Source organism: Oncorhynchus nerka, linkage group LG2, assembly GCF_034236695.1.
Source record: "Oncorhynchus nerka isolate Pitt River linkage group LG2, Oner_Uvic_2.0, whole genome shotgun sequence".
Taxonomy (NCBI): Eukaryota; Metazoa; Chordata; class Actinopteri; order Salmoniformes; family Salmonidae; genus Oncorhynchus; species Oncorhynchus nerka.
The window spans coordinates 82,318,964-82,344,325 of NC_088397.1; the positions used below are offsets into that span (position 1 = coordinate 82,318,964).

The window sequence follows — 25,362 nt, forward strand, 5'->3', positions numbered from 1 at the left end:
CCACAAACTCATAACCAATAACCAATAAACACACAAGGAGGGGGAGGAAAGAATCAGTGGCAGCTAGTAGGCCGGTGACGACGAGCGCCGAGCGCCCCCCCGAACGGGAAGGGGGGCCACCTTTGGTCAGAGTCCTGACAGGTGGATTCTTTCCAGATTTGTTATCATATGGTAGATTCACCTGTTTAAGATACTATATTAGACACTGACTGCCAATGAGGCTACCAAACAAACAAACACACAATGGTAGGGTGCATCACTCCTTCTAAAAACTAGTGGTGGAAAAAGTACCCAATTGTCATACTTCAGTGAAAGTAAAGATACCTTAATAGAAAATGACACAAGTAAAAGTGAAAGTCACCCTGTAAAATCCTACTGAATAAAAGTCAAAAATTATATGGATTTAAAAATATAATAAGGATTTAATAATTGGATTTAATAAATATAATAATAAGTTTCAAAAGTAAATGTAATTTCTCAAATATACTTAGGTATCAAAAGTCAAAGTAAAACTATAAATTATTTCAAATTTGTAATATTAAGCAAACCAGAAGGATCGATTTTCTTGTTTGACATTTGTTTATGGATAGCCAGAGGCACGCTCCAACACTCAGACATAATTTACAAACCATGCATGTGTTCAGTGAGCCAGATCAGAGGCAGTAGGGATGACCAGGGATGTTCTCTTGATAAGTGTGTGAATTAGACCATTTTCCTGTCCTACTAAGCATTCAAAATGTAATGAGTACTTTTGGGTGCCAGGGAAAATGTATGGTGTAACATCATTTATAACATAATAACATAATTTTCTTTAGGAATGTAGTGAATTAAAAGTTGTCAAAAATATAAATAGTAAAGTACAAATACCAAAATAAACTACAGTACTTACGTAATACAGTACTTTAAAGTATTTTTACTTAAGTACTTTACACCAATGAAAATAGCCCATCTGCTTACTGTGTACTAATATTAGAAATACAATATTTTTGGTTTTGCTAAAAGGACAGTCTTCATTTTGTAACAACAAAACCTGTTGCAAATAACCCACAGTGGTTCCCCAGAACTTTCAAACAACCATCTTTACCACATGTCAAATACTGTATAAACAAATAACCAAGGCTAGGAGTAAGCCCTAGAAAAGTATACGGCAGCTAAATGGGAAATCTGATGTTTCCTTATGTGGTCAGAACTGTTCCAGGTCAAAATATGGGTCAAAAATAAGGACAGCGGCAGCTGGGGAAAGAGAGAAAGAAACAAAGACAGAGAGAGAGAGAGAGAGAACATGGTAACCCTGCCGGAATCTGTCAATCAAAGAGCAGGGATTTGAAACAACCAAACTTTTCCTCTTCAAAACAATCCACCTTTGATAGGTTCATATCACACAGATCAATGAGTTTGTTGCCGTTTACTCATTTCCAAGCCACCTTCACGGTCTTCCTCACTGGCACTGCTGTGACCAACAGGTATGGAGTCATACGGTCACACTCCCAATCTCCACCTGTTTTATTGCCCTAACAAAACCAGTCTAAATATGTCATTGGTAGAGATTGAATGAAATGACCTCCAGAATGTAATTCTTCTCATCCCATCAATTCCCGCGAGCAGGGGCAAAATAAAGCAAGGCTATTTTGGTTAGGGCAATCGTTGGTTTGTGTGTGTGTGTTTTTACAGCAGCCCTTCTCCTTCACAGGAGTGATGGCCTAGACAGCCTTCTACTGTCAGTCTATTCTCCCTTCTTCACTCCCCATCTTCCTTCCCCTCCCTCAGTACTTCTTCTCTTCTACTTCTCCCTCTATCCACCCATCTCTTTTTACTTCCCCACCTTCTGCCCTCCCATTCTCCGTTCGTCTCGAATCCTCACCCATCCCTTCCTGCTCTCTCCTCCTCCTCCTCCTCCTCCTCCTCCTCCTCCTCAGCTGAGTACCAGTCCCATTTGCACTGACAGCTGCGGTACTCAGGCAATTAGGTCAGTCCATGGCCTATTTAAAACCTCATTGAAGGGCCTAAATTTGCTCCGGCACTCTGAGTTTATCAGAGACTGCAATAACTTCTGCTACATCGTACGCTAACTGTGTGTAAAATCAGTCTTTTGACATAAAGTGCATATGGTGAAAGCACCCGATAGCTGTACAAATTGTGGGAGACAGAAAACCATTTTATTTCACCTTGGAGGGTAATCGTAGAGTGTCATCAAATATGCATAGGTTTTTGTGTGTACAACTTTCCACGTTTCTCCGAACGTAGCACAGGAAATGTGCTGATATTGTGAAAATTCTACTTCACTTAAACATAAGGAAACATCAGATTTCCCATTTTAGCTGCCGTAGACTTTTCTAGGGCTTTACTCCTAGCCTTGGTTATTTGTTTATACATGTCACGTTCTGACCTTTATTTCCATTGTTTTGTATTTATTTAGTATGGTCAGGGCATGAGTTGGGTGGGCAGTCTATGTTTGTTTTTCTATGATTTGGGTATTTCTATGTTTCGGCCTAGTATGGTTCTCAATCAGAGGCAGGTGTCATTAGTTGTCTCTGATTGAGAATCATACTTAGATAGCCTGGGTTGCACTGTTTGTTTGTGGGTGATTGTCTATGTTGATGGCTTGTTTCAGCGCAGCTCGCATTAGCTTCACGGTTGTTATTTTGTTTACTGTTTTTGTATAGTGTTTCAGTGTTCAGTTCTTTCTTTAATTAAACATTCAACATGAACACATATCACGCTGCATTTTGGTCCTCCGATCCTTCTCGCCTCTCCTCTTCAGATGAAGAGGAGGACGACCGTGACAATACAGTAACTTCTCTGGCATATGTGGGACGCGTCCCACCTCGCCAACAGCCGGTGAAATTGCAGGGTGCCAAATTCAAAACAACAGAAATCCCATTATTAAAATTCCTCAAACATACAAGTATTTTAAACCATTTTAAAGATAAACTTCTTATAAATCCAGCCACAGTGTCCGATTTCAAATAGGCTTTACGGCAAAAGCACACCAAACGATTATGTTAGGTCAGCACCTAGTCACAGAAAACCATACAACCATTTTCCAGCCAAGGAGAGGGCTCACAAAAATCAGAAATAGCGATTAAATGAATCACTAACCTTTGATGATCTTCATCAGATGGCACTCACAAGACCTCATGCTACACAATACATGTGTGTTTTGTTCGATAAAGTTAATCTTTATGTCCAAAAACCTAATTTGAAATTGGTGTGTTATGATCAGAAATGCATTGTCTCAAACAAACATCCGGTGAAAGTGCAGAGAGCCACATCAAATGACAGAAATACTCATAATAAACATTGATAAAAGATACAAGTGTTATGCATGGAAATATAGATAAACTTCTCCTTAATGCAACCGCTGTGTCAGATTTCAAAAAGGCTTTACGGGAAAGCAAACCTTGCGATTATGTTAGGTCAGCGCTAGTCACAGAAAAACATCCAGCCATTTTCCAAAGAAGGTGAGGTGTCAGAAAAATCAGAAATAGCGTTATAAATATTCACTTACCTTTGATGATCTTGATCGGAATGCACTCCCAGGAATCCTAGTTCCACAATAAATGTCCATCATTTATGTCCAAATACCTCCTTTTTGTTTGCGCGTTTAGCCCAGTAATCCAAATGCATAATGAGCAATCACTTGTTCAGACGAAATGTCAAAAAAGTTCTATTACAGTTCGTGGAAACATGTCAAACGATGTATAGAATCAATCTTTAAGATGTTTTTATCATAAATCTTCAATAATGTTCCAACCTGACAATTCCTTTGTCTTTAGAAATGCAATGGAACGCAGCTAACTCTCACGGGCGCGCTTGATCAGCTCATGGCACTCTGCCAGACCTCTGGTTGAAACAGCTCTCATTCTCTCCCCCTTCACAGTAGAAAGCTCAAACAAGGTTCTAAAGACTGACATCTAGTGGAAGCCTTAGGAAGTGCAATATGACCCCATAGACACTGTATATTCGATAGGCAACGACTTGAAAAACTACAAACCTCAGATTTCCCACTTCCAGGTTGGATTTTCTTCTCAGGTTTTTGTCTGCCATATGAGTTCTGTTATACTTACATACATCATTCAAACAGTTTTAGAAACTTCAGAGTGTTTTCTATCCAAATATACTAATTACATGCATATTCTAGCTTTTGGGCCTCAGTAGCAGGCAGTTTACTCTGGGAACCTTTTTATCCAAGCTACTCAATACTGCCCCCCTGTCCTAAAGAAGTTAAACCACCAAGCACGTACACCATCCACCTACAGTAGAGTAGTACCAATAATGCACCATACAGTATACAGTATATAGAGTAACTGAAGAAGCTACAGTGACAAACTAGGGGAAAATCCCAGCTTTTAGTTGTACAGATGAAGTTAACGTTTGAAATTAAATTTAAAATGAATCACAGGGTGAGAAGAGGGATTCAGTGGCTTTCACAGTGGGATTCAATGGCTTTCACAGTGGAATTCAGTGGCCTTCACAGTCCTACAAGGGATGTTCTGTAATGAGGGCTTAGGTTGTAACCGCATCTTTCATTCACAAGGCTGGGAGATAAGCCAGCAGTCCATCATAAATGTCCCAAAGATGACCATGGAGGGGTTGAGTCAAAATCTAAATGAACTAGATCAAGGGTGAGTGAGACCAAGACCAGTGATGACCATGACATGAACATAACTGCATAATATAAAACAGTTATGAACAAAACCAAGTACACATCAACATTTATACACCTTTGGACCATGACCTCATAGACGTGTAATAAATACAACATCAAGACCCAAACTTGACTAAGACAATAACAAATCCAGATTTGATAAAACGACACTATACAGATGATACAAAAATTAATTCTGACCAATTGGGACTAAAACCCAAGTAAGCCTACCCAACACAGCACCAAAATCTTTAACAAATAAGGGATTTCAAGATAAATTAGTGTAAGTTAACAATTTAACCAAGAAAGAAATAGCAGGACTGAGAATATTTACTGCATATCAGGTCAGGAAGATCAGTTCATTTCTAAGATGAATTTCAATATATTACATCCTAAATTGGATGATTCAATTAAAGATTCAAAATTGGAAGCATCAAATATAAGTATATAAGTATGTAAGTATATAACTATATATTTAATCAAGCCCATAAATGGTCAGTCACTCAAGGAGATTTACAGGATGACATATACAGCAGCGACTAACGTAAATAAATAAATGGTCAGTCACTCAAGGCGATTTACAGGATGACATATACAGCAGCGACTGACGGACATGTTTTTGAACCGAAGCAGATCTAATTCCTCATAACCTCTTCAAGGGATTTCTTCACTGGTGTAAGAAACAGCTCTTGGTTGGATGGAGCAAAAAAAAACAAATCAAATGTTATTTGTCACATGCGCCTAATACAACAGATGTAGACCTTACAGTGATATGCTTACATACAAGCCCTTAACCAACAATGCAGTTTAAGAAAAAAAGGTATTAAGCAAGTATATACTAAAATAAACGGAAGTAAAATTTGTTAAAATAAAATAGGAAAATAACAAATGATTAAGGAGCAGCAATACAATAACAGAAGCAAGGCTGTATTTAAGGGGTACTGGTACAGAGTCAATGTGCGGGGGCACAAGTTAGTCAAGATAATTAAGGTAATATGGACATGTAGGTAGGGGTAAAGTGACTATGCATGGATAATAAACAGAGATTAGCAGCAGCGTAAAAATGGGGGTGGGTTGGGGAAAATAAAAATAGTCCGAGTAGCCATTTGATTAGCTGTTCAAGAGTCTTATGGCTTGGGGGTAGAAGCTGTTAATAAGCCTTTTGGACCTAAACCTGGTGCTTCGGTCCCGCTTGCGGTGCGGTATCAGAGAGAACAGCCTATTACTAGGGTGGCTGGAGCCTTCCTCTGACACCTCCTGGTCTTGCTCCCACATATTTCTCTTCTGTTTCTTTGAGCATTTCTGAAGCTTCTGGCATTATCCTGCCAGCTACACCACGTGAGGTCTGATCCTTGTTTCTTTCTAAAAACTAGTGTGTGAAGAAAGCACCATCGACCTTAACACGATTTACTGAAGTGATTCTCTTCATACTGACCAGTTCACAGAGAGACCATTGGACCCAATTGGGCAGAGTTCTGACCAATTTCATCAGGAGTTAGCCATAGTAAGTTAGTCACCATAAGATGTAATCAGAAGTATAGTTCTTTCTATTGGTACACCACAAACACAGGCATGAATGCAGGGACAACAATGAGGGTTGTGAGTGCCAAGTGTTACAACCCCCAGGCAAAGAAATCAGTCAATTCCAGCTGTTTCACAGGCTAAGCGGTGTTGTGGCTTCAATGTTTATCTCCTCTTCTGAAATCAATTGATTTTCCACGCTTGTGATTTAGCACTATTCTCTTCACCAGACTCTCTGTCTCTCTTTGTCTGCCTGTCAGAGCCTGTGAACAATGGTGTGCTAAACCAGTTTCATGAGTCTTGATAGATGGCTAGGCTAGGAGATGTAGTATGTTTGCAAGCACAAATAATCAAGTAATATAATATTATAACATGTATTCATACAATCATGTGTTAAGTACACTGTGAATGGGGCAATTCGCGTAATATGATAGATGGGAGATTAGTGTACTGTAATAGAGGGGCATTTAGTGTACTGTGATAGAGGGGAATTTAGTGTACTGTGATAGAGGGGCATTTAGTATACTGTGATTGGAGGGCAATTTAGTATACTGTGATAGGAGGGGCATTTTGTGTACTATGATAGGAGGGGCATTTTGTGTACTGTGATAGAGGGGCATTTAGTGCACTGTGATAGGAGGGCATTTAGTGTACTGTGATAGGAGGGCATTTAGTGTACTGTGATAGGAGGGCATTTAGTGTACTGTGATAGAGGGGCATTTAGTGTACTGTGATAGAGGGGCATTTAGTGTACTGTGATAGGAGGGCATTTAGTGTACTGTGATAGGAGGGCATTTAGTGTACTGTGATAGAGGGGCATTTAGTGTACTGTGATAGAGGGGCATTTAGTGTACTGTGATAGGAGGGCATTTAGTGTACTGTGATAGAGGGGCATTTAGTGTACTGTGATAGGAGGGCATTTAGTGTACTGTGATAGAGTCCCCCTGGATAAGAGTGTGTGCTAAATTACTAAAATGTCAAATGTAAATGACTGCACATGCACACATACCAGATCTTTCATACCAGCTCTTTCATACCAGATCTTTCATACCTAGCTACAGTATGATGCTCTCCCAATTCCCCATTACAGAAAATAGGTATGTTACTGTGACCTTCAAATCTCAGCTCCTAACCAAACATTTACAGCAGATTAAATGGACACAATTCCATTTTCCCATTATTACCTCACAATAAATCCCATTCTATCCGAACCTATAGCTAATCTAGGGAGAAAATGGTTTTTGCAAGCCTTTAAGAGAATAACAGAGCTATTTCTCTGTTTATTTACTCATCGATAATCCGTGAGGGATCAACATACATCACAAACTCACTCAGACGATCACTGACATTGAGGTGCCGTTCAAAGCTATCATAAATCTGTCAAACCCCAATCAAATATAAAAACATTCTTAACTGAAATTTCCAAACAACAATGATTCAGTCAAAGAAAAAAGACAAGCAGAAAAGGGATATAGGGGAGTTTAGATTGGCATGAATTAGCATCAAAACGCTAAACCCTTGTGATGCAGTAAAAAAATGGATGATGTTGTTAATACTGTTCTCCTCAAATATAAGCTATAAGGGTCGTGTGATAGGATGAGGAAAGTTAATCTGGAAGAGGCTACGATTTGACTGACATGGATGGGCCCTGTACCCAGGGGACTCAGGTTTATGCTGAGCTATAAACGAAGACAGGGAAAGTTTGACTTGATATTTTGCCTTGAAAGACACAGATTGTATTACCTGGCAATGGAAATAGAAACCCGGCTCTGGGAAAGAATTCGCTTAGTCGTACTATAGTTTGGTTGCTCTACTACCCACATTAGTTAGTATGGTATGTGATGTTACAGGCTGACTTTGGACATCTTTGTATCTGGTGAGGCTTGAGGTAGAAATAGAAGTGGCTCCTAACCACAGATCTAGGATCAGATTACCCAACCCCCAATACTGACCTTCACCATACTGACCCTGAATCAGATGTTAGGGGAATCTTCTCTGCGTATCTCTTGATGTCCTTATGAAGCATAGTATAGAACAAGAAGGCTCCCAACTGTTAAAGCTCCCAATTCACAGATTCATTGACAACGTTTCCTTATGAACCATACCACAACAGTCACGTGCTTCATCAATAAGTGCATAGACGAGGACAGACAGTTAACCCACTGTTCCTAGGCCGTCATTGAAAATAACAATTTGTTCTTAACTGACTTGCCTAGTTAAATAAAGGTAAAAAAAAAAAAAAAAAATCCCCACAGTGACTATAAGAATGTATCCTAACAAAAAAACATGGATTACAGGCAACATCCAGGCTGGGCTAAAGCTACGTCTAACAATGAACGGGACAGGGACGTGGACGCATACAAGAAATCCCGTTACGACCTCCAACGAGACACCAAATATGAAAAAGGACAATATAAGAGGAATGTGGAATACTATTATACTACGGCTACGACGCTCGTCGTATGTGGCAGGGCTTGCAGACAATAAAGGATTACAAAGGGTAACCCAGCCATGAGCTGCCCAGTGACGCAGAACTCCTAAACGAGCTAAATGCCTTTTACGCATGTCACGGAACTCCTCCTCTTCGTCTGAGGAGAACGAGTAAGGATCAGACCAAAATGCAGCGTGATGATAATCCATTTTAATTGAAAACTTAAACAACGAACAAAACAATAAACTGACAAAATGAACGAAGCCGAAAGAGTCCCGTGACATGAACAAAGGAACACTGGAAATAGGAACAATGACCCACACACCACAATACAAAACAGGCTACCTAAATATGGTTCCCAATCAGAGACAATGACAAACACCTGCCTCTGATTGAGAACCATATCAGGCTAAAACACATAGAAACAGACGAAACAGACAAACTACACATACAACATAGAATGCCCACCCATATCACACCCTGACCAAACAAAACATAGAAACAAACAACTCAAATAATGGTCAGAGTGTGACAGTACCCCCCCTAAGGTGCGGACTCCGGCCGCAAAACCTAAACCTATAGGGGAGGGTCTGGGTGGGCATCTGACCGCGGTGGCGGCTCTGGCGCGGGACCCCACTCCACCATAGACATTTCCCTCTTCAAGGGCCTCTTTAGAGTGGCGACCCTCGCCTCCAACCATGGGTCTAAGACCCTAATTAAAGGCCCCACTGGACTGAGGGGCAGCTCCGGACTGAGGGGCAGCTCCGGACTGAGGAGCAGCTCCAGACTGGCTGACGGCTCTGGCAGCTCCTGGCTGGCTGATGGCTCTGGCAGCTCCTGGCTGGCTGACGGCTCTGGCAGCTCCTGGCTGACTGACGGCTCTGGCAGCTCTGACGGCTCAGGACAGACTGGCGGCCGTGACGGCTCAGGACAGACGGAAGACTCTGGCGGCTCAGGACAGACGGGAGACTCTGGCGGCTCAGGACAGACGGGAGACTCTGGCGGCTCAGGACAGACGGGAGACTCTGGCGGCTCAGGACAGATGGGAGACTCTGGCGGCTCAGGACAGACGGGAGACTCTGGCGGCGCTGGGCAGGAGGAAGGCTCTGGCAGCGCTGGACAGGCGGGAGCACCTGTAGGGATGAGACGGAGAGACAGCCTGGTGCGGGGGGCGGCCACTGGAGGGCTGGTGCTTGGAGGTAGCACTGGATAGACCGGACCGTGCAGGCGCACTGGAGCTCTTGAGCACTGAGCCTGCCCAACCTTACCTGGTTGAATGCTCCCGGTAACCAGGCCAGTGTGGCGAGGTGGAATAGCCCGCACTGGGCTGTGCTGGCGAACCGGGGACACCATGCGCAAGGCTGGTGCCATGTACGCCGGCCCGAGGAGACGCACTGGAGACCAGATTCGTAAAGCCGGCTTCATGGCACCTGGCTCGATGCCCACTCTAGCCCGGCCGATACGAGGAGCTGGAATGTACCGCACCGGGCTATGCACACACACTGGGGAGACTGTGTGCTCCACCGCAGGTCCCTCTCTCTCTCCGGTAAGCACCAGAAGTTGGCGCAGGTCTCCTACCTGGCTTCACCACACTCCCCTTGTGCCACCCCCCAAGACATTTTTGGGGCTACCTCTCGGGCTTCCAGCCGTGCTGCCGCGCTGCCTCCTCATACCGGCGCCTCTCTGCTTTCGCTGCCTCCAGCTCTGCTTTGGGGCGGCGATATTCCCCTGCCTGTGCCCCGGGTCCTTTGCCGTCTAGAATCTCCTCCCAAGTCCATGAGTCCTGCGTTCTTTGCCGCTGTTGCTGCTGGCCGTTACCACGCTGCTTGGTCCATTGTAGGTGGGTTATTCTGCCACAGAACTCCTCCTCTTCGTTTGAGGAGGACGAGCAAGGATCGGACCAAAATGCCGCGTGATGATAATCCATTTTAATTGAAAACTTAAACAACGAACAAAACAATAAACTGACTAAATGAACAAAGCCGAAAAAGTCCCGTAACGTGAACAAAGGAACACTGGAAACAGGAAAAATAACCACAACCCACACCCCACAATACAAAACAGGCTACCTAAATATGGTTCCCAATCAGAGACAACGACAAACACCTGCCTCTGATTGAGAACCATATCAGGCCAAAACACATAGAAACAGACAAACTAGACATACAACATAGAATGCCCACTCATATCACACCCTGACCAAACAAAACATAGAAACAAACAACTCAAATAATGGTCAGAGTGTGACAGTACCCCACCCCCCTAATGTGGACCCCACTCCACCATAGTCATTTCCCTCTTCAAGGGCCTCTTTAGATTCTTCACAGACATGTTCATTCTCTCCATGTTCCAGTCTGTAATCCCAACATGCTTCAAGATGACCACCATTGTCCCTGTTCCCAAGAGCTCCAAGATAACCTGCCTACATGACTATCGCCCTGTAGTACTCACATCTGTAATTATGAAGTGCTTTTAAAGGCTGGTAATGACACACATCAACACCATCATCCCAGACACACTAGTCCCACTCCAGTTTGTATACCGCCCCAACAGATGACGCAATCTTAATTGCACTTCACTCTGCCCTCTCCCACTTGGACAAGAGGGGAAATAACGATATGAGAATGTTGTTATTAGACTACAACTCAGCGTTCAACACCATAGTCCCCTTCAAGCTCATCACCAACCTAGGGAACTTGGGACTGAACACCTCCCTCTGCAACTGGATCCTGAACTTCTTGACGGGGGCCCCTGAGGGGTGTGTGCTTAGTCCCCTCCTGTACTCCCTGTTCACTCACGACTGCGTGACCACGCATGACTCCAACACTATCATTAAGTTTGCTGACGACACAACAGTGGTAGGCCTGAACACTGACGGCGTGAAGTCAGCCTACAGGAAGGAGGTCAGAGACTTAGCATTGTGGTGCCATGACAACAACCTCTCCCTCAACGTCAGTAAAACCAAGGAGCTGATTGTGGACTATAGGAGAAAGAAGGGAAAGAACGCCCCCATCCACATCGACAGGGCTGTCGAAAGCATCAAGTTCTTTGGCGTCCACATCACTAAGGACTTAACATGGTCCATACACACCCACACAGTCGTGAAGAGGGCACGGCATCGCCTCATCCCCCTCAGGAGGCTGAAAAGATTTGGCTCAGATACTCAAAATGTTCTACAGTTGCACCATCGAGAGCATCTTGACTGGCTGCATCACAGCTTTGTGTGTCTGTCCTCTGTTGCAACACTCACTACCGAGTTCCAAACTGCCTCTGGGAGCAATGTCAGCACATGAACTGTTCGTCGGGAGCTGCATGAAATGGGTTCCCATGCTGAGCAGCCGCAAACAAGCCTAAGATCACTATGCGCAAAGCATCCTCTGTTCTCTGAATCCTGCTTTATCCTCTGGCAGTCCAACGGACTAATCTGGGTTTGGCGGATGCCAGGAGAATGCTACCTGACCCAATGCATAGTGCCAATTGTACATTTTGGAGGAATAATGGTCTGGGGCTGTTTCATAGTTCAGGTTAGGCCCCTTATTTCCAGTGGAGGGAAATCTTAATGCTACAGTATAAAATTACATTCTAGATGATTCTGTGCTTCCAACTTTGTGGCAACAGTTTGGTGAAGGTACTTTCCTGTTTCAGCATGACCCCGGCGACAAAGCGAGGTCCATACAGAAATGGTTTATCGAGATCAGTGTGGAAGAACTTGACTGGCCTGAAAAGAGCCCTGATCTCAACCCCATCGAACACCTTTGGGATGAATTGGAACGCCAACTGCAAGCCAGGCCTAATCGCCCAACATCAGTGCTCGACCTCACTAATGCTATTAAGACTCAATGGAAGCAAGTAGTGGAACATCTAGTGGAAAGCCTTCCCAGAAGAGTGGAGGCTGTTGTAGCAGCAAAGGGGGGACCAACTCCATATTAATGCCCATGATTTTGGAGTGAGATGTTCAACAAGCAGGTGTCTACATACTTTTGGTTATGTAGTGTACCTCTTCCCTCTGCACATTGCTTTGGTACTGGCACTCCCTGTATATAGCTCCATTCTTGTGTATTTTATTTCATTCCTCGTGTTAGCTACTATTACATTTTTCATTATTATTTTTAAACTCTGCATCTTTGGGAAAGGTTCTTAAGCCAGCATTTCACTGTAAAGTCTACACCAGTGGTTTTGATTTCATTTGACCTCACACAGCGCTGCACACAAAACAAAGAGAATGCATTAGCAAAAATGAAATGAAATGAAAGCATCCAAGTGATCAAAGCATTTTTCAAAGATCACAGTACGAGTTCTTATACGCTCACAAACTGTGCTTTTATTCTGCACTTTGAATAGTGCAGATAGTGCAGCAACATAGAAAATATGGAAATGGAGGAGATTGCAATCTCAGACTCTACAGTGAGTAATTAGGTTGTTTCAGACACCCGCCACAGTGATAAGAAAAACATGTCCCAAATGGCACCCTATTCCCTATGTAGTGCACTACTTTTGACCAGGGCCCAAAACAGGAAGTGTGGGTGGGGGGGGGGGATGATAGAGTGTTACGGTTTGGTTTAATGACAAATAACTTTCCCACTACATTCAGTGAACCAACATTTGTTAGCTGGGTATACTGCTGGTGGCCACGGTCCAAACGAAACCAGTGTCTGATTCTCAGTCATAAAGCGTTTCTTGGGCATTTATAACAGTCTGAGGACCAAAACAGAAATGACTAATAAAAGTCACCATCACCCATAATGCACTGCATATTCCTATATTGTTACTGTGTCAAACGTGGCGTTCCAGATGAAGTCGTTCCTCAGTGGTGCCAAACAGAATGTCATCTGAAGCATTATGTTCCCTTCCAAGAGATTTATAAAGTTGTTCTGTAACTTCATGTTATTAAAGGTGTCAAAGACATCATATGGCGATTTCTGCTGTAACACCCACAGTAATACGACAACGCTAAGAGAGCTATTTGAAAAACAAAATGTGCTGAGAAAAACACGTTTTTTAACACGTCAAACGTACTGCAGATAAAAAGGTCAAATCATATGAAATGACAAATTGTACGCTGGTAAAAAAATACATAACAATAATAAAAGGCGATTTGACACAAAGGAGCAACTGAACACCAGCATACAAAGTGAAAAACAAATTGTCTCTGTCGTGAAAGCAAGGCCCCTAAAAAATACCTATTTACGCCATGCACTATCATCGGGTGCCCTTCCTGAGCTCTCTGGCATACTCAAAGCTTGTGCATTACTGCACATTGTTTTCCTGAGCTACCTTCTGAACCTGGCGGACTCTCCTTCTCTCTCGTTCTCAATTCAATTCAATTCAATTCAAGGGGCTTTATTGGCATGGGAAACATGTGTTAACATTGCCAAAGCAAGTGAGGTAGATAATATACAAAAGTGAAATAAACAATAAAAATTAACAGTAAACATTACACATACAGAAGTTTCAAAAATAATAAAGATATTACAAATGTCATATTATGTATATATACAGTGTTTTCTTGTGGCAACAGGTCACAAATCTTGCTGCTGTGATGACACACTGTGGAATTTTACCCAGTAGATATGGGAGTTTATCAAAATTGGATTTGTTTTCGAATTCTTTTTGGATCTGTGTAATCTGGGTGTGTTTGTGTTTGTGAACAGAGCCCCAGGACCAGCTTGCTTAGGGGACTCTTCTCCAGGTTCATCTCTCTGTGGGTGATGGCTTTGTTATGGAAGGTTTGGGAATCGCTTCCTTTTAGGTGGTTGTAGAATTGAACAGCTCTTTTCTTGGTTTTGTTAATTAGTGGGTATCGGCCTAACTCAGATCTGCATGCATTATTTGGTGTTCTACGTTGTACACTGAGGATATTTTTTGCAGAATTCTGCATGCAGTCTCAATTTGGTGTTTGTCCCATTTTGTGAAATCTTGGTTGGTGAGCGGACCCCAGACCTCTATGACTCTATGACTGATTCAAGTATTTTTAGCCAGATCCTAATTGGTATGTTGAATTTTATGTTCCTGTTGATGGCATAGAATGCCCTTCTTGCCTTGTCTCTCAGATCGTTCACAGCTTTGTGGAAGTTACCTGTGGTGCTGATGTTTAGGCAAAGGTATGTATAGTTTTTTGTGTGCTCTAGGGCAATGGTGTCTAGATGGAATTTGTATTTGTGGTCCTGGCGACTGGACCTTTTTTGGAACACCATTATTTCTCTCTCTCTCTCTCTTTCTCTCTCTCTCTCTCTGTCTTTCCGTCTCTCTCTCTCTCTCTCTCTCTCTCTCTTTCTCTTGCCACTTATGTATCTTCCCACCTCTCTATCTCTATATTTCTCTCTCTTTCCCCCTCTGTCTCTCTGTCTGTGTGGGGATGTCCCGCTGCTTTGTGTAAACTTCTTTCAGTGATAGGAGCCATTAATGAATCATAGAGCACCACAGAGGACTCTGACAATAAGGATCTCACCCACTTGCTAGATCCAGGACACACACACAAACACACACACACACACACACACACACACACACACACACACACACACACACACACACACACACACACACACACACACACACACACACACACACACACAGACCTTTCAATCTTTGAAGCTCCTGAATAAACTTTCATCTGGTAAAATGTGAATCTGAATTAGGCTGATCAAAAGGCTGATCAAAACAACAAAAACACACAGTGAAAATGCACATGGAATCTGTGCAGTACAAGACATTATGGAAAACCTAGTCATGACAAGGTGTTCAATTCTTTCCTCTTGTATTTTCTGTCAAGCTATTAATTGTGCCACATTGTTTTTATTGTTCTCCGGGTGCATGACGTCGAAGTTAATATGCAATTTGTGCTGGGGAATTGCTCTATAGCTACCTATCTTCAACAACAAAGCAATTACAGGGCTTATCCTACACAGAGCTTAGAAGGGACACACAATGTGTCCGCTCCACTGGAAAACACGGGAAGGACAATGTCACACTAACAGACCTGGGTTCAAATAGTATTTCAAATCTACATTGAGCGTTTACTTGTTCCTGAAATGCCGTATGGGCGGAGTTTGCAGTATTTTGACTATTCTGAGTGGTTCCATTAACCCAGACAAGCTCATTCAAGCACAGATATAGTATTTGAAATGGTTTCAAATAGTATTTGAACCCAGGTCTGAACGTCACACACAAAACAGTAAAGTAGGCATGCTCTTGGACTGTCAAACAGGAAACCCAAAATCATTTCATTACTGTACAACTAAATGCAGAGATAATGAATTCATAATTATAATGTAATCATGTAATAAGCATGAATTCAAAGGTATTGTGAACTGTAATGCTATGCTATGCTATGCTATGCTATGCTATGCTATGCTATGCTTGCTATGCATTCCTTATAGGGCCTTGACTGTAAGGCTGCAACACAATAATTGAGAGTCAGAAACGAGCTTTGACGACTCCATCTCATATGCTCAACAGCCTAATCCGAAGTCAGAATACAGTATTCTAGTCACAGACTCCGTCGGTTAAATTGATTCTGTTAACCTCAATGGGGAGAGATGATTACCGTGCCAGTGTTCACATAACAACTGGATTGAACATAGACGACAGAGGAACAAGTAAAGCAGAGCACATCTCTTTCATTTAATTTCTTATCCAGATACACACCAGGGAACACGTATTACAATGAAGCCTTTTAGTAAATTGAGAAGCAAGAAGGTCTCGGTCTAATTCTCCAACAATTATTTAATCTCCTTACGAGAGGGATAGATACCTGTGTCCCCGGATTTGAGCTAATGCTCTGTTAAGAATTCCATTTTTTTTCCATTACTGATTTAACCAGGGGATGTACAGTTGACAAACACTTGAAAATTCCTGTGAGTAACAATTTATGCACTATTATGCTAAATTAGTGCTACCGTTAGTGCTACTGATAATGTTTATCTTACTGGCAATAAATGTTTCCCATCCTTTTTTACCACTACCTCCCTGGAGTTATCCAATAAGCAGGCTGCACATTAGACCTACAGTACAGTATATCTCACCTGTCTCACCTTTGACACCATAACACATTCTATCATGAAAACACAAGACAAAGACCTTTACTTACTGCAGTTCCCAGGTTCACTGTTATGATTGAGCGGCCGGCAGCTCGACCAGCACCTCACAGAGATGCATCTGTCGAGAGACGGCCATTTTATCTCCATTAGAGAGAGTGCCAGAAACAGGCCGGCTGGCTAGCGGCTAGGCTATCATTCACACTAGGAAGGCAAGCGGTTTGATTGAGGCCATTCAGAGAGAGGTCTTAGGTATGGGGAGAGAGTGTGGGATGTAGTGAGAAAGAGAGATCAGAATATGAGAGGGAGGTAGAAAAACAGAAGGAGAGAGTTGGAGAGAGTTGGAGAGAGTGCCAACAGGGAACAGATAGGCTTTAGAAGGAAATGACCACATTACCGTAGCCTATCTTGTATGGGGGTGATGTGCCACAGTGACTTGTGAAAATGGATTCTACGGGTGTTGTATTGACGGGGTGAAGTGGGGACAAATGAGCAATCGGAAGAGAGCGAGAGGTGTTTGTTCTTCCTCTCTGTCTGCCTCACTCTGCCTATCTCTCCCCCTTTCATCAGTACCTCCCTCTGTATCGCTCTCTCTCTCTCTCATTCACTTTCTCTCTATCTCTGGTGTCTTTATTTGTCACTGCTCTGAGTTAAAGAGGCCATTGTCGAACCTCCCAAAATTATTCTCAATCTAGGGAGGAGGGAAGGAGGGAGGGAGGGAGGGAGGGAGGGAGGGAGGAGGGGAGGGAGGAAGGAAGGAAGGAAGGAAGGAAGGAAGGAAGGAAGGAAGGAAGGAAGGAAGGAAGGAAGGAAGGAAGGAAGGAAGGAAGGAAGGAAGGAAGGAAGGAAGGACGGCGGGACGGACGGAGGGAGGGAGGGAGGGATGGAAGAAGGTCCGCTATGCTGTGTTCAATGTTCACTCTCTTCACAAAGCTTTCAGGTGAACATTCTCTCGACCTTGATTACAATACACCTACTTCCCTTTGAATCCAGTCAATACTCTAAGCTTAGAAAGCCTCAGGCTCCCCCCACGCAAACACACTTGACCTCCCTCCTGAAGCTGCCCTCCTCATCTGCTACACATACTAATGCTAGTGTGGACATTAGGAAACGTTGAATAGGCCAGTTGCAAAAGTCTCTGCTGAGCTGTCAATGATTGGGGATCTGATAGGCTCTATAGCCCAAGCAATCATCCTGTGTAACACATACATACTGTAGCACTGCCTCCATCACATCCAGTCCCACCGGCTTCCTCCTCCTTCTCCCACACGCACACGCACACAGACTCATACACACAGCGCACACACACACACACACACACACACACACACACACACACACACACACACACACACACACACACACACACGCACACGCACACACACACACACACACACACACGCAAACACGGAGCAAAAACTATTTCACACTCTATTGGCCCTCATCAATTATAGATCAGCGTGGTTATTTTCATACATGTCATATTAGGCTGGCCTGTCAATTAAATTGAAGTGAATGGATCCCACTCTGTGTGGTACTATGATTTCAAATACTTTAGCTGGGATTGATTGAGCTTGCCTGGTGCAATGGCACCCATAGAATAGTGGCAAGACTGCAAAACCCCACCCATCTGGCACTGCAGGGCAGGCTAGTGCAAACACTTAAAGTAGTTGAACCCAGGCCTCCCGGGTGGAGCAGTGGTTCCTGTGGCGGGCCGGGCACAGTGCACGCTAACCAAGGTTGCCAGGTGCACGGTGTTTCCTCTGACACATTGGTGCGGCTGGCTTCCGGGTTGGATGGCGCTGTGTTAAGAAGCAGTGCGGCTTGGTTGGGTTGTGTATCGGAGGATGCATGACTTTCAACCTTCATCTCTCCCGAGCCCGTACGGGAGTTGTAGCGATGAGACAAGATAGTAGCTACTAAAAAAACAATTGGATACCACAAAATTGGGGAGAAAAAGGGGTAAAATTCACACACAAAAAAAAGAAATAAAAGTAGTTGAACCCAGGTCTTTACAGATGCAGACTGAGGCTTCTCATCATGGGGTTAGGACCAAATGGACCAAATGGGGATTGGAGGTCCTAGAGATACAGCATGTTACAGGATACATATTTTCTGTCGGCTGATTATAATATTGTGTGATAGGATGTTGATCCATGGTGAAATCACCATCTCTATTGAAAAATCAATTGGAGTCATGTATAAGGCTTAGCAAAGTGGACCTTCAATTTCAGAGACATTTCTCTGGAAGCAACAGACGGTTGTTAGACCTAAGGTGGGCGTTGAAGCATAACACATACAGTCATTAGCAGAGAGTTGGAATACTGAACAATTGCCTTTTTTTAACGTTAGCTTTCCGTTGAGAATAAACCATAGAATTGTGGGGGGGAAAAACACAGCTTAAAGCCAGTGTCAGTTTATGTAGTGTATAAATCATATTAGCAGCAATTACTATATTATGTACAGAGAGAAGATAATTGAATAGTATTGGTTACCCTCCATGTAACCATTTTCACAGTCTTGTATAGTTCACGCAATACATATGATACATTAACTCACATGAAGTATGTGACCTGTGGTGGTCTAGCAGTTAATGCCACTGCCTTTCTAGCACGCCATCTCTCCTCCTTACTTTCCTGTCTCTCTTCACTGCCTCTGGCTAATAATCCTGAAAAATCCAAAACAACAAGAACTCACACAGAGTTTAACAAGTCTAACAGTATGAAAACACCTACATATATAACTAAAACGTAACAACAACCCCTGTCCACACTTTCAAACAGCAGTTAGCGGCAACACAGCCTTATCGCTCGCTTGCACCGCTTCAACCTGAAACCTGTACTTGCTGTGTGTAGAATAACAACTGCCTCAGCAGAGCGACATAGACTAACCCCTGCCATGCCATGAGTTTGGGCATCATGCCAGTCTTGTTTCCCCGAGAAGGGTGGCTCGCGTCTGCCTGGCAGGTTACTTGAAGCCTTAGTGACCGTGACTAAGCAGCTCGTGACTAAGCAGCTCGTGACTAAGCAGCTCGTGACTAAGCAGCGACTAAGCAGCTCGTGACTAAGCAGCTCGTGACTAAGCAGCTCGTGACTAAGCAGCTCGTGACTAAGCAGCTTGGGGAAATGGACATTTGAATTAGAGGCGTATTGCTTCGGGTTGGGATGAGTGGGGAGTACTTTATTGATGTCAAGAATCTCTTACTAATTCTTCCCATTCCGGCCCCACATTTCAATACCACTGAAACTCAGGAGAAGAGACAACGGGACTGCAGTCCAATTGAATGAGTTTGGGAAAGAACCCCAGAGGAACGAGGCAGGGGTGCACAATACCACCACTTGTGTTCTGCAGTCCGGCTAGTTTTCAGTTCTGCAGTCCTACTGGTTTTCAGTTCTGCAGTCCTGATGGGTTTCAGTTCTGCAGTCCTGCGGGTTTTCAGTTCTGCAGTCCTGCTGGTTTTCAGTTCTGCAGTCCTGCTGGTTTTCAGTTCTGCAGTCCTGCTGGTTTTCAGTTCTGCAGTCCTGCTGGTTTTCAGTTCTGCAGTCCTGATGGGTTTCAGTTCTGGAGACCTGCTGGTTTTCAGTTGTTTGATCGTTGGACGCTATACTGGTTTGGCTAGTCTACTCACCTGGTTTCTCAGGGATAAATTAAGTTCCTAAGGCAAGGACAAACATTTTGCAGGACTTTGGCTCTCAAGGACCAGAGCTGTGCACTGCAGAGGCAGACAGACAGTCAACCTGTTCATGTCATATCTGTATGTGTCTATGTGCATTAGATGTCCACACACAATGAAATGCCTTTAAAGTACTTCATGCTACACGTCTATAAAAACGGGGGCTATCTAGAATGTAAAAAGGTTATTCGGCTGTCTCCATAGGAGAACCCTTTGATGAACCCTTTTTTGGTTCCAGGTAAAGCCCTTTTGGTTCCAGGTAGAACCCTTTTGGGTTCCTTGTAGAACCCTTTCCAGAAAGGGTTCCACATGAAACTCAAAAGGGTTTTACCAGGAACCAAAAAGGGTTCTACCTGGAACCACAAAGGGTTCTCCTACAGGGACAGTCGAAGAACCATTTTGGAACCCTTTTTTCTAAGAGTGTACCGTAACAAAGTATATTTCACACGAAGGCAGACCTTGAGAAGATGGCCTACAATGCTATTTCTCCAAAGCATCGAAAATAGTTCGAAAAGAACAGCCCTTGAAAATGAAAAAAAGTTACAACGACAGTGATCATTTTAAGGGTACAATATACATTTTCTTGCCATCGCATGAATGGAATGCTCTATCACCAACAAGATATTCAATGACAGCTAACTACAACGTTTAGGCAAAAAGCTCAATGAAATTCACATTTGCCTTCCTGGCAATCAGTGTCCTCTTGTAGTTATCAGACTGCTGATTATTTCTGTTCATTATAAACTATCGCTGTGCAACATCCACATCCACTTAATTTTCAATATTCTTTGTTGATCCCTGTTGCATTGCCACTGTCTAATTAGAATCTGAGCTAGCTGTTTCTAACAGAGCCTTCTGTCAGTGCTGTAATGTCTGTCGCTGACTTTTAAAAACCCAAACATCTTCTGGCATACAGAGAGGAGCTGTTTGACATTTTCACAGACTAAATTATTCACCCTTTTGACAATACCAGAGACGTGGCGAAAGCTGAAGAAGGTCATTTAAAGTCCTGCGACTGTTTTTGCTCTTAATCGAGGAAAAATGAATCACCCTTGCAGGGCCTAGTTTGAAGGCAAACAAAGCAAAGCTATGTTCCTTATAGGTTATAGCTTTGCTGAAAGGAGATTTTACACCAAAACAAAGCACACATGTTGATATGAATGTGAGGTTTGCCTTTTTGTCTCTGCAGATACTAGGCCTATGTTAAGCACCAAAGCAGAGAGGGATGACAGCTGCTACTTTGTCTGTTTGTGGAAGCTTAAACTTCAAAGCATACCCACTGATGCTGTAGAGTATTCGTGTGTGCGTTCTCCTGTGCTTGCTTCCCCCCTCTCTCCCCATACCTCAGCCCGGGAAGTCAATACAATGACATCCACATTCTTTCTCTCGTTTCCTTCTCTTGTCAGACAGCCATAATAACTCATTCACAACCATAGCTTTGCAATGGATGCACCCAAAGTCAATAAAGATGCTTTCGGAATATACCAGCTCACAAGAAAAGGCTGAGAATCTTTGCCAAAGCTATATTGGGGGAGCGGAAGCCCTGAATTTTCTTCGTATTTGTTTTTCTCTCATTCTCAGAATTCTCATTTTTCTCGTTGATGTAACATGGTGTAATCTAGCGGTCCGTCTGAGAACTGGAATGCACACCTTCATCTCTGCAGATATTCATTACAGTGTTGGCTATACATAATGCTTGTCCTACCCCTGCCATAATATTACATTATCCTGTTAACCCAGCCTCTATGCGCAAATAGACTAAATAGCAATGACTTACCCTTTGTATACTCCTGGGGTTAGGAGAAATTAGATATCAGTTTCATTTTGACGTAGTATTACGTATTACGTAGCATTACGTAGGTTACTGTAAAACTGGAGTTGTATATAGGTTTTATATAAGAACGGGCCACAGGGTTTGAGACAGGCCATACATAAACAAACATTTTAAACACTTAGGAGCTGAATTCACATACAAAGAATTAGTGTGATATAAACATCAACAATCAACAGCTTAAAATAAGTATTTTAAAACAGGGCTCTATCCATCTGTGTGTGTGTGTGTGTGTGTGTGTGTGTGTGTGTGTGTGTGTGTGTGTGTGTGTGTGTGTGTGTGTGTGTGTGTGTGTGTGTGCGCGTGTATGTGCGTGCTTGCGTGTGTGTGTGTGGAAGATGAGAGAAACTGGCGAACATGACATGAGTAAGTGCATATGAGCTAAAGAGAAAGAGGGTGAGAGCGTGAAAATGAGAGTGAGTGAGAGAATGTGAAAACGAGAGAAGAGAGGGACTCTAAACTGGCTGCGAACGCCCATACCCTGGCAGCTCTTCTCTTTTCCCCCATTTATTCTAACTGAAACAAATTGAGGACACTAATGCAGTTAGGCCATGCTATTGAGGTCACACAAAAAAACTGCTCAAAGGGCGCTAAACCTGATGTTAATTTGATGGCATGAAAGACACATTTACCTAATACTGTAGTCTGGCACATTATGGCGCACTTACCATTCAGGGCAAAACATAACTCTTATCCTCATGACAACCTCACAGTAAAGGAAGAGTTGCCGAAGTCGACTGGCCATTATGGACAACATATAAATAAATGGTGCGGGAAAATGCTATTGATTTATTTTGATTAACGGTCTATCTTTGGCCCAGCACGTGGTGTGTCTGTCACTGTGAATTAGATGCAGTGACTCATTTTGGCTCGTAGTATAAATTACTATAATTAGTCTTCACCAGAGCGAGGACATGGTCATAATTTCTAGTAAGACGAGTCATCATTGCTCCCTTTCAGAAACAACCCCTAGGCCAAGGCCTACAAGCCCTGCCTCTGCCCATAGGCACTTTGTAGATCTAAACTGGATAGGCATAAGTAATATGTAACAATTCCATATCCCCTATCAGACGGCAGGTAGGAGCTCCAATATTGCGTATATCTAGAATTCTAGTTCAGATCAACATGAAGCAACTACCCGCTGGGCACAGATGTCAGTTCAATGTCTATTTCACGTCAGTTCACGTGGAAATAATGTTTATTAAGTTGGTAGGGTCTAAGCTCTAAGGTAAGGACGAGGGGGTTGTTTCCTGGCAGGTTCCAAGTGTTCAATAGGTCCATGTGAAGTTCAATAGCTAATTTCTCGCCAACGCTGAAGTAGAGCTGCTGACCATTTCGTCATAGTATGATAAGAATGTAGTCATAAGAATCAGCAGTCTGCAGTTGTTACCATATCATCAAAACATATTACTTGCCAATATTGGACCATCAATATTCCTCCTGCAGCATGTCAACAACTCTACATCCCCACCAGATCCTCATACTCTGAGGGTGGGAGAATCGGTGGCTACTACCATTCTCTGTCACTGACAAATACATATAATAAGGCAATACAAGAAAGCGTCAAACTTCAAAGTAGTTGGACATTATGGTGCTCTAGCCCAAAGCCGACTCAAAGGTGTTGGACGCACACACGCAATGTTAACAAGAGTCACATCACTGCCACATGACAACCCAGTGAGCGGTACGCTCTATTTTTAACGTCTAAGCTTTCTGAAAAGTGGTTTCATCCGAATAGTGCAAAGCGGCATTTTCTCCAAGGTGTGCAAAACAACACATAGGCCAAGTCAAAAACCACGGACTAGGCTACTGTAAGGGTCAATGTTGATATTTAGTGTTGCGTCTCTTCTTACCTTCAAAGAAACCAAACCTGCTATTGACTTGGCTCAACAACATGGATAAATATATCTCCAAGAATTCCTAATACGACACTTTTTCTTTCTCAATTTCTCAATTTCTTCCTCAAAGCCCCCTCTATCGCCAAAGGAAAAGCCTCTATGTTCAACATTATTAGGCTACTACTATTATTTGTTCAATTGAATAGTGAGGTTATTGCTTTAAATCAATCTCCAAAAGCTCTGTTAATGGACAAAACGACTTGGCCTTACATGTCATGCCACACAAGTGGCTGAAATAAACCAGTTTAAAAAAAAATCGCCTGCCAACCAGCATCAATTCATTCCTGTAGCCTAATGCACAAATATATATATAAAAAAAACTATGATTAAAACCACCATCGACTACAGTAGAAATAAATTGATGCCAACCACTTATGCAGTCGCCGAATAACATTATAACTGGCGTTCGTGACACATATAAACATGTATGTCCTGTGCCATGGGTTTGGTTATTTATTTAGTGTATTAGCCTAAACTACAAACGCCCATGTAAACATCATAACACACTTCATTAATCCGTTTTTAAAATCTTACCTTCGGAGTCCTCAAATCGGCTATTCAATCGGTCTGGAGAAAGATTGAACTAGACTTGATGTGCGGTTATCCTGCTCTTTATTGACGAGAACTTCCTAATCGGGCTATATTTTGAAGACCGGCAGCAACGTTTTGAGAATAAATAAAAACGGTTATAAACACAAATATGATAAACGAACGCAGTGCTCCAGTTTTTAAATAGCACACTTTACCGATGTCGAGTCTGTTATTCGTCCGTCTCTCTCCGTTTAGAGGAAATGCAAGCGCCCAGGTTCACAGCGATCCCCATTACTGAGCAGTTCATATACGTTTGCATTAGGGAGACTGCCGAGACAGGGGCTCTGTGAGGCCAGGCAGGCAGGCAGGCGAGGCAGAGATGCTGCAACGCTCTCATGCCACTTGGGAAACCGAGAGAGAGAGAGCAAGAGAGAGGGGGGAGAGAGAGAGGGGGGAGTTAGAGAGAGATAGAGAGAGAGAGAGAGAGAGAGAGAGAGAGAGAGGGGGGGGAGTTAGAGAGAGAGAGAGAGGGGGGGAGTTAGAGAGAGAGAGAGAGAGAAGAGAGATTCAAATCAGTACCATGGAAAGCACTGGAGCAGGTTGCTTTGATCTGTGATTTGCATGAGGTTTGAGGATTATGAATGAATTTGCAAGAAATAACATTTTGGGTTCTCACGGAGTGTGACAGTTGAACTAAACTCATGAGGCATTTATAAGTTATATTCTTCAAGAATTAATGGATATAAAGTACCAGTCAATAGTTTGGACACACCTACTCATTCCAGGGGTGTTC

The 25,362-nt window shown here is 43.0% G+C and overlaps 1 protein-coding gene across 3 annotated transcripts in view; it reads right to left on the reverse strand.

Annotated features, from left to right (window-relative positions):
* Nucleotides 1–24,956, reverse strand: part of LOC115143478 (disks large-associated protein 4-like) — a 211,604-nt gene extending 186,648 nt beyond the window's left edge. Inside the window, exon 1 of one of the 3 annotated variants that reach the window (XM_029683948.2) lies at nucleotides 24,573–24,954. The gene's annotated coding sequence lies outside the window, so the exon portion shown is untranslated. Of the gene's footprint in view, nucleotides 1–24,572 lie in introns of all 3 variants that reach the window. The other 2 variants (XM_029683956.2, XM_029683963.2) reach the window with 2 other exon arrangements.
* Nucleotides 24,957–25,362: the final 406 nt, after the last annotated feature.